Source organism: Daktulosphaira vitifoliae, unplaced genomic scaffold (genome assembly GCF_025091365.1).
Source record: "Daktulosphaira vitifoliae isolate Bord-2020 unplaced genomic scaffold, ASM2509136v1 Scaffold_1, whole genome shotgun sequence".
Lineage (NCBI taxonomy): Eukaryota > Metazoa > Arthropoda > Insecta > Hemiptera > Phylloxeridae > Daktulosphaira > Daktulosphaira vitifoliae.
The window spans coordinates 82,967,563-82,978,932 of record NW_026099572.1 but is presented as its reverse complement, the minus strand read 5'-3'; the positions used below and the strand labels follow the sequence as shown (position 1 = coordinate 82,978,932).

The 11,370-nt window shown below is 26.7% G+C and overlaps 1 long non-coding RNA gene across 1 annotated transcript; it reads right to left on the bottom strand.

Moving 5' to 3' along the window:
• Window positions 1-57: 57 nt before the first annotated feature.
• LOC126910290 (uncharacterized) lies at window positions 58-2,152 on the bottom strand. The gene is made up of 2 exons (XR_007705231.1): window positions 1,331-2,152; window positions 58-958 (listed from the first exon to the last, which is right to left on the bottom strand). It is a non-coding gene; the product is annotated as an uncharacterized LOC126910290 (long non-coding RNA).
• Window positions 2,153-11,370: the final 9,218 nt, after the last annotated feature.

Genomic DNA, 11,370 nt, shown 5'->3' with positions numbered 1-11,370 from the left:
GGTAATGTTCAAAAAAAGAATCTCTCAATCATCATCATTCTCTGATTTTAGGTTCGATGCGAAGCTGAGAAGGTATTAATTTTACTATGATGTGTTTTTTTATTTTTTTTTTTGTGTCTGTGAACGCTCAATCTCAGCTCTCGCTGGACCGATTTTGATGAACAATATGTCAAAAGATCACAAATCGTATCTAGTCGAAGACATTACCCTCAAAAATTGAAAAAAATTCCCTCGTTCCCCGTAAACGAGGGAAATCCCCAAAAAATTACAAATTTAAAAATCGCTAATTTTCGATATTTTTTCAATTTTTTTTACTTAAAATTGCCATAACTTTTTTAAAAATGATCGAATCAATATCATTTTTTTTTTATAGATACCTTAAATATTTACCTATCATTTTATATATTTTTGTGAACATTTGACCCTTTAACACCCCACAGGAAGGGTTTCAAAATGGTAGCTTTTTTACAAAAAATTAACTTTTTCAACTTAACTTTTGAAAATGTTCCGGAAAGACTGACAATTTTATATATACCTTAAATTAAAGCTAATGTAATATACTTTAATTTGAAAAAAAAAAATTTGACCTCTGGACTTGTCTTCATGGTGAAAATGACTACCGTATGCAAAAATATGCTATTTTTGTGAAAAAATTCTTGATATTATATTTTACATTTTTTAACATTATGTTGCTATAACTTTTTAAAAAATGCATAATCAACTTTATTCTTTAATGATACATATTTTATATATACTTCTTTCATTCGACATACTTTTTTTTTAAAATCGGACCATTTCCCTTTATACAGGGGGGGGTGCAAACCTTTTAAAATGCGTATAGAAAGTAGAACTTTTTCAACTTAACTTTTGAAAATGTTCCGGAAAGACTGACACTTTTATATATATCTTAAATTAAAGCTTATGTAATATACTTTAATTTGAAAAAAAAAAATTTGACCTATGGACTTGTCTGCGTGGTGAAAACTGACATCAAAGTTAAAGAAAAACGTACGATTTCCGTGAAAAAATTCTCGATTTTATATGTTATTTTATTTAATTTATATTTTATATAACTTTTGGAAAAATGTATGGATCAATATTATTATTTTTTTATAATAAATATTGATATACCCCTTTCATCTGGCACGCTTTTTTTGTAAATCGGATCATACCCCTTTAACAAGGGGGGTCAAAACTTTAAACATGCGTATTGTTACTACGATATTTTCAATTTAATTTTTGAAAGTATTCCGGAAATACTGACACTTTTAAATATATCTTAAATTAAAGCTTATGTAATATACTTTAATGTGAAAAAAAAAAATTTGACCTCTGGATTTGTCTTCATGGTAAAAATGACTACCGTATGCAAAAATATGCTATTTTTGTGTTAAAATTCTGGGTTTTGTATTTTATTTTATTTTAAAATACCTGACAAGGGGAGTACAGATTTTCATAAATATTATATAAATTAAAATTGATATAGTATAGATAGTTAAACTTATTTAAATATGTTTGTTTCTTTTAAGTCGAGAAAAATAACTTTGAAATTTGAACTAGCTTAAATAGCCAATTTTTCAACCGCCGGAAGCAACGTACGGTTGCCGAGTTGGTAAAATTTATGTTTTACACGCTTGGGGTACGAGGTTCCAACCCGCATATGGCAATGAATTTTTTGCATTTTTTCTTAATTCTTTTTAAGTTAGTATAAATTTTAACTCGTTTGATTTTTATCACATTTAGATTCAATAACTTCAATAAAGATCAAGGATCCCATCACTTTAGTCGCCCCTTGCAAGAAGAAATTTCTTATTCGTATTAAAATTATTTTACTATATTTTAAGTTTTCGCTTCGATGCAAAGCCGAGAAGATATTTTTTTGTGACTATCATTTATTTTCTCTGCTCTAACTTGACCTACTTTTTTCAACAATACGTCAAATTACTACAATTCGTATCTAGTTGAAGATATTACTCTCAAAAATTGAAAAAAAAATTCTAATTTATCAATTAAACAGTTAGTTATTACATCGTCTCCATAAAGACAATTAAAATCATTAATTTCTAATGTTTTCAAAATATTTATTAACGAATGAAGTTTGATATGATAGGTTTCAACTACAAAATTAAATCATTTTACTTTGTAATTTAATAATTTTTTTACTCTATTTGTGTGTGCTACTACTAGACTATAATATTACAATTTTTTTTTGTAACATGTTGCTATATAAATCATTTCTAAAAAAAATGATTGTTTTTTCTCCTGAATTAACAATTGATTTTTACAAATATAATCAAATTTTATAATACACTCAATTGAGTAAATCTTTTTAACAACTTTGTTTTGATTGGTACATTTAGTTAAAGTAAATCATTAAAATTAATTAAGTTCTCAATATTTCAATTATAGAATCTTTTCAACAAACAACAAAAGTTCCTAGGAAATTATTACTATTACTTCTATTTAAGTTATCTATTACCATAAAAATGCAAAAAAATATTGAGCTTTTCTGATAAATTTACAATAAATAGTAATTATAAAACTTTCTGACTGCATATTGATCTTAACGATACAATTTTTTTAATTGTCATAAAATTTTCTATTTAATTATGTCAATGTCAAACTTACCAATTGAGCTAAAAGTTATGGTAAAATAAATTTTTTTTTTTTATTATAAACATTTACAACAATCAACTTTAAACGATTAACAAAATAGGTTAAATATGTCATTTTCCTTATTTTTAACTTATTAATAATCAAATTAATATTAAATATTATATCAAATCAGTATTAATTTAAAACAATTTTTTTTGTTCTTAATTATTTTTTTTTATATGTAAAAACTATTTTTTAATAATATTAAAACTTAGAAGTTATAGAAAAAGTCTAATTGCACATTTTAAAACATCGCGAAAAGTTGATTTAGAATAGTATATTTTTGTTTCTGATGGAAGTTCCTTGTAGTCCAGTGTATAAAACTTATAACTTTGTTAATTGTTATAACTTTATCAAAAATGACCAAATCAGTATATTTTTTTTTATTTAGATGCATGTCTTTATCTATCATTTGGTTTTTTTTATAAATCTAACCCTTTACCTGCCCACAAGAGGGATTCAAAATATTAACTTTTTTTTTTTTAGTTAAAGTAAATCATTAAAATTAATTCAGTTCTGGATATTTCAATAGTAGAATCTTTTTAAATATCAAAAATTACTTAGAAATGATTACTATGATTTCTATTTAAGTGTTCTATTACGATAAAAATGCAAAAAATAATGAGTTTTTCTGATAAATTTACAATAAATAATAATTATAAAACTTTCTGACTGCATATTAATCTTAAAAATAACATTGTTTTAATTCTCATAAAATTTTCTATTTAATGATTCATTCTAGTCAACGAAGGAGTAATTTTGCAGAATAGCAGAAAAAATTCCCAACAAACTTTTTTTTTTTTTGTTTTAATTAGGCAATTGGTGGATTATTCCAAAAGCAACATCAACTCTTATTTCTTTAATTATATCATGATTAGTAGTTCTTTGATTTTAAAATATAATATATGAATATATACTAATTATAATTATTAAATTTAGTATGAAATTGATATTTAATATTGTAATTTAAACGGAGAAATTATAAAAATAATAAAGAAGTTATATTTTGCTTTACTTTTACGTGTATAAAAATTTAAAGGGCTTGATACAATAATTTTCAATAAAAACTGTTTGTTACTATAAAAAAATGCACTGGACTACAAGGAACTTTCATCAGAAGCAAAAATATACTTTTCTAAATCAAATTTTCGCGTTGTTTTCAAATCTGCAAGTAGACTATTTCTATCACTTCTAATTTTTTATATTATTACTAATTATATATATAAAATAATAATTAAAAGAAAAAAAAATTTGTTTTCAAATTATTACTGATTTGATTTTTAATATGTTAAAAATAATCAGTCCAAATTTTCAATTTTAACCTATTTTTTTGGTTCTTTAAAGTTGATGAAAAATTTTTGATAAAGATTTATGAAAGTTTATAGTAAAATAAATTGAATATATTACCATAACTTTTAGCTCAATTACAAGTTTAAAATTGACATCTAGGCCTGTCAACAAAGGAAAAATTGCGGAAAAAATTTTGTTTTTTTAAAAGTTGAATTAAAATATGTATAATGACATACTAATAGTCCTCAAGATTGGAATTGAGCTTTTTTTTTAAATCCTCGCAAAAGTTCAAAAATATGAGCTTTCTTAATTTTCTCAAAAAAAAATATTTAACTTACAAAAAAAAGTTTCGCACAAAAGTTGTTTAAAAGACAATTATAAATAAAAATATAATCTTATATTTTTTCATTTAAACAAATATTTTTCGAGTTACATTACATTTAATATGAGTAATAAAATTTATATTCCATTTTTTTCATTTTACGGTTACTTTTTATCATGTTATACTTACATTAGACACAATGTTATAAATGCATATGTGTGTATGTGTGAGTTTATTTATTTATTGTATCATTAAAGTGTAGTGTATATTGAGATACAACCGATAGAGTAGGTAATTGATTTGACGCTATATTATTTAAACCCAACTAAACGCTAAATTGTACATTCCGAAATAACAATCATATTATGTCAATTGCCACCGGAATATCTGGTAATATTTTTCTTTTTCTTTGCCTTAATCCCAACTACTTGGGGTCGGGCACCCTTATCCTAAGATTCCACTTGACACGATCTCCCACATCTTCTACGCTCACATCAGCTGTCCTCAAATCGCATTCAATAGCATCCCTCCATCTCTTTTTTGGTCTTCCTCTATCTCTTCTTCCTTCAACATTCATTTCTATAACTGTTCTTACAGCTTTCGATTCTTCTTTCCTCATACCATGACTAAACAATCTAAGTCTATTTTCTGTCATCTTATCCACGATTGACGCAACACCTATACTTCCTCTTATATGCTCGTTCCTTATCCTATCTTCTCTAGTCACTCCACTCATCCAACTAAGCATTCTCATTTCTGCTACACTTATTCTCTGCTCTACTTTCTTATCAACTGCCCAACACTATGAACCATACATCATAGATGGCCACACAATTTCATACTAAATTTAAAAACTATAATTAGTATTTATTCATATATTATATTTTAAAATCAAAGAATTACTAATCAGGATATAATTAAAGAAATAAGAGTTGATGTTGCTTTTAAAATATTTCACCAATTTCTCTAAAGGAAACACTATCTACAGATTTGCATCGAAGCGTTTCTTATGATAGTGATTTTAATCACTGTCAGATATTATCTATACTTGTCCCATCTATGCCTCGTCCACACTGTGCCTCGACCCCACTGTGCTACCGTTTTTTTTCAACTGGAATTACCATTTAATCAATTTTCTTTCGACGTTGGATTTTACTAATCCGTTATGGAGGAGTAGTTTTTTAATTTGGCTTGGCCATCAAAATGGCCTCAACAACATACATCTGAATCTTGGACATCTCAACATCTTATTGTAATGTGGTATGTTTTGTTTTTTATGTATTTTGTCTTATACATATATATATATATATATGTATATGTGTACATATATATAAATTAATTTATTGTTTTTTTTATGAATCAGCTGACTATTTAGTCATATTTTTATTTATTTAAAAACTATATGAATTGTCACCATGGAATGAAATTAGGTTCTAGGTCAATCCTTTCTGTTCCTTAGTTTATCTTCTTTCACCCTTCGTGAGCTGACAGGTCCTCGGGTGTGGTTAGGGTAGACATGGTGAACAACTCAATGGATCCCCTACATTTATATAGAGGATACCCATTGAAGTTAGTGATATGTCCATTTTACTCTAACCCATGCGTTGGATTTGTCATGCCCACGATACTTTTACTCTATTGTTTTTTTTCTCTTGTTGGCTTGTTATTAAATTAATTATTTAATAGTATGTATAAATCTCATTTATTTTATTTAACTGATTGGATCCTGTCACTATTTGATAAGTGAATTTGTTCTAAAATGGACTCTTTAATACTGCCTATGTGAGCATTATGTTTTAACAATGTCAACCACATGTAGTTTCATAAAATACAAAGGCTGTTCGGATGCTAGTATATCTATAGACATTTAATTTTATACAATTAAAATAAATCAAAGATCATTTATTGGGCCTAAATCATAATAACTGGATCTGTCTTAATGTACCTGTTTTTATTTCTGTTATGACCTTTTACTCATATTTTCTTTTTGATCCTTGACCATCGTTTAATTGTTAATAGTATTTTATTTAATCTACTTCTGTTAATTCGAATATATTTATATTTTGTTTATTAGTAAAATTTAATTATCTATTATATTTTATTTGTTTTGATAAAAATATAATGAACTTGTAATAATTAATAAATGTTAATCATTGTTATCTTAAATTATTACTATTCTTCATAACCTTTCCCCATAGGATAAGGTACAAAATCCCTGGTGCTTCGGCTTTGCCTCGGCCCAGGGTGGACCCTCCTTGGGGTCCTTGTAAAGTGAGGCTGATTTATAATAGTTTAGCTTATATGTTATTCTAAAAAAACTAAACAATCATCAGTTCCGGTTAGTTTTTGTTTTATATGTTTTGTGCTAGAGCTCAAAGTTTTAATTAAAAGCTATTTTTTATCATTATTATTGTATTAAGCTTCAATTAAAATTTTTTCTTGAAAAAAAAAATCCTTTTTTTATGGACGACATAAATTTTTATATTCTAACTTACCTCATGTTGAAACATCATTATTATTTTGTATAGTAACTAATAATTTAACTAAGTTTGCTATTTCAACTAAATAACTTATCATTTAAGGAAACATGAAATAATGACATACACTTAAAAAAACTAATTATGCGAACAATAATTTATTCGCATGGGTCCTATATATAAATGTATTTAATTATTAGCTTTTAGGTAATAATCTAAAAAACTTACAGATTTTTAGCTGTAATTAAAAATGAGTAAATATGCCTTTTTATTAATTATACCAGGTAATAAATTGCAGTTTAAATTTAAAATCACCACAAACATAAATAAATCTATTTATTGAGATCGATAATTTTGGTAAACTTTCAGAAAAATCTGGCAGTGAATAACATTACAAATAGCTTTGATAAAAATTTGGTAAAATATGATTTTAGTCAGCATTATTTTTGGCAATTTTTCTTATTCTTCTTCTTCCTCACCTTAATCCCAACTACTTGTGGACGGCCATCTTTATCCTAATCTTCCACTTCACACGATTTCCCACACGATCTCCCACATCATTTACGCTCATATCAGGTGTCTTCAAATCGCATTCATTCAATCGCATTTCCATTTTTATGATAATCGTCAAAAATAAAATTTTACTTTCGAAAGTCTGAAATTTACATTTTTTTGCGAAGCTATAATAGTTTATATATTAACGTTGACAAACTCATATTATCAATAATTAATACTAACAATTCACAATACACAAACGATTAGTAGTTGACATTATGTTATTTTCGTCATATTGATCATTATTTAATGTAATCTTATTTTATATTTCTCCCATTAAAAAGATTGATGTACTCTGGCAAACAAGTTCGTTATGGTTCTATTGGTGTGAGTAGGCTTTGTTGTCATTATTTCTAAATGTTAGACTAAAACAGGTGTCCGTTATTCGGAGATTTCTCTATATAAAATTTGTGTAAATGTCCTCGTCCACTATTAAGAGATGTTCGTTAGAAATGGTTTTACTGTATTTATTTATTTTTATAACAATTTTAAGAATATATTACTAAATTTCTTTAAATCCAATGATATTATTTCTTATCCCAAACGATAACTTGCCGTGCTCTCCAATATCTTTACCAGATAGTTATTTTTGTTTCTGGAGATCTATGCCCCTTTACCCTTTTATCATTAGCGATAAGTAATATTCTCTAAGCCAATACATCAAGAAGTTATATAAATATTGTATATACAACCACAAAATCTCTAAAAATATATTTTTTAAATAAGTAACGGTAATAAAAAAAATATAAGTATTAAACTATAAAATACCTACGTCAATAAACACACGAAATTTATTCATACAATTGTACGACAAATGTTTATTATATTTACTTTTGTTAATAAAATTGATAAATTGTTTAAAATGTTTATATTTAGTTAAAATTTTATTCATATTTTTACCTTTCACCACTTTAATGGCTAGAACAACAATATACTGTAATAAACGATCTTTTTAGAACAAACAGGCTAGATCAAGCATATGGGACTATTTAAAATTTCTTTAAAATGAATAAGATTCGAAATAATAATATGAAAGACAAGTGTTTGAGTGTTCCTTTAACTAAAATTTAAAAAGAGAACACTACTTGCGAGCCGTGAATAGATGTATAGGTATATAAGAAAAGGAATTTTGAAAGACGTTTAGAGTTATATTATTATTTTAAGTAAAACATCTTATATAAAACATAAAATAATCTTAAATTAATGTTAGTAGAAATTAACTAAAGATATATATATATATATATAAATGTACTTAATATATTCATACACAAATTACCAATAAAATATACAATAAATGTGACCTGTATGTCCACAGATGACAGCAACCTTGATTGGGGCTGGATTGCGAATTACAGGTGACGTGGTACAGAATGTGTTTCATGGCGTGGAACTCGTCCCGACGGTGGCGAATTTTGGCGTATGCGAAACTATGTGCGTATACACCTTTGCGATGCTTCAAAAGAGCACAAAAGAAAAATAATGAGAAACGATAATATATTGTTCAGTATCACGATACTCAAGCGAGCGTTTGATTGCTAATGAATAATGACTCGTTTTATTGAGTCGCGTGGAACTCGTCCAGTTATTTTTACCAGCGATCAGTCACATATTGATGGGGCGGTCACAACAAAACACCATATGACTGTGTACGCAACAACAAGAATGGTAAATTACTCTTAGACATAACAGGGGTGATGAACTGATGACGAGAGTACCTTGAAACACTCATATCAAGGGGATGAATTACAAGATACCATGGGTATGTGATATATTTTCTTATGGTGCACCGATACTAAGAAGTGAATTTAACGGCACTCTTAGAGATTTACAAAATAAAAAAGCCTCTTGAATTGATGAAATCCTCAGGGGTTTAATAGAGTACTACTAAAACGCAAGTTAAAGCATAAGGAAATATGATGATCCATTTTATGATAGATCTATATGAAACAGGGATATAACTAAAGAACTTTTGCAACAGTTGAACTGTAACATTATCGAAAAATAACAAAGTTGTTTCATGTATAGATTTTAGAACTTACTTGTCTTAAAGATAAAAATTATATATCGACAGATTTATAAATACGCTAACCAATATCTTGAAAATGATCAATACTGACTCAGGAAACAAAAGGAAACTAGAGAAGCAATATTAAGTATAGAAAATAAATATCTCAAAATAAAATAAGCTACTTAACATTTATAGATATCAAAAAATCTCTCGATAATATTGATTAGCAAATTACGTTTTCAATAATGAAGGATATTAAATTTAGATTTTATAGACAGAAAAATGATATATAACCTCTACAAAAATCAAAACACAGAAATTACAATAAAAAATGAGACAGCTAATGCGGAAATTTTTAGAGGTGTGAGACAAGGGTGCCCATTTTCACCATATCTATTTAACTGCTACATAAAATGAAGTTAAAGAGAAACTTAACAGATTATGATTAAAATAAAACTGGGTGGTATATTGATTCCAATGTTTCGGTTTGCAGACGATATCGTACTATTAGCAGATACAAAACATTTCCTTCAGAGAGCATTGGTTAAGATACAAATGACTCTAAATCAGTATCAAATGCGTATATACTCAAGCGAAACAAAAAATTTAGTTTGTACGTGTGAATCAACATTTAATACAAATATTTCTTTAGGAAACTATTATATAGCCCAAATTTCCAGTTTTAAATATTTGGGTAGATTAATAACATCAAATGCGAATTTCCATTCGCAGCTTATTAAGCAAAGAATAGGACAAGCAAAAACAGTTTTTATTAAGAAAAAAAAAATTTTAGTGTGGAGTAAAATTAATAGAGGAATAAAGATGGAATTTCTAAAAAACTTTTGTATAGAGTGTCGCTTTATATGTTTCTTAATAAATGCAATATGCAGATGCAACGTATCACTACTTGAAATTCCAATTACTCGTACAAGTAAAACCTCTTTTCAATAAATAGTTTATTAAATGGAAACCTCCTCTTTACGGAAAAAAATTGGTTTGTAAAATTTTTATTGAAAGGAAATTTCAATGTATTGGAAAATAAGATTTAAAATGAAGATTGAACTGAGAAAACTGAGAGATCTTTGAGCGTTATTTGGGTTTTTTTATAAACAATTAATGGAGGTTTATTCAAACGCAAGAAGTCATCTTCGCCATAACTATTATTTTTTTATTATCCCCTTGCAATATTATTAACTTATTACGTGTTAATAATTACATTTTAGTCCATAATTATCTACATTTTATAATGACGTACCAGTTGTGACATAATATTTTACACATTATTTATTGCATTATGTGTAACACATTATTATTACATATTGTTTATTTGTTTATTTTTATTCTATATAATTATTAAATGCTACTATACAAAGTTCCATTAGTACATTTTTATTAGTATTCATAATTATGTATGTCATATTGACACATATGTAATGATATTTTAATTGCTAATTAAAATATAATAATAATAATAGTAATGATAATAATAAAACCTATATATATATATCATAACATTTACCAGATTTTTTTAAAAGATGTGTCTTCACAACTATAGTAAATAAATGTAGAGTATGTAATGTATACAAGAAGAAAACATATGCTATGATTAGTGATATAATAATAGTATATTTAGTAATATGTAATAAATTATTAGTACAAAGTATTTGTTTCGTATGAGGAGGCTAAACTGTAGGACGGCTAGTTGTGCACCGCATTAGAATTCTATCTTACCTTAAACCTATTTAAATCGCTCTTATTGAAACGGGAGAGTGGGATCACCTGGGAGAATGCTGGCTAACCGCACATACAATAAATTACGAGAGTAGATAATAATTAAATAACAAATAACCACATACATTAAAGGTTCTTCAACAAGTATCCTAAAATTTAAGTTTAGGTTGGAGGTCTCAGTAGTCTCGGAATGTATAGTGTTATGATCCTTGAAACTATGGGCGCAGATAGATAGACGTTATAGTTGACCACGAGGAGAAACACTGGTAAATGGAGTCCAGGAGCCCATGCTGTCAGCAGGCATGACGGATTCATTGGTGTCTGACTTGATT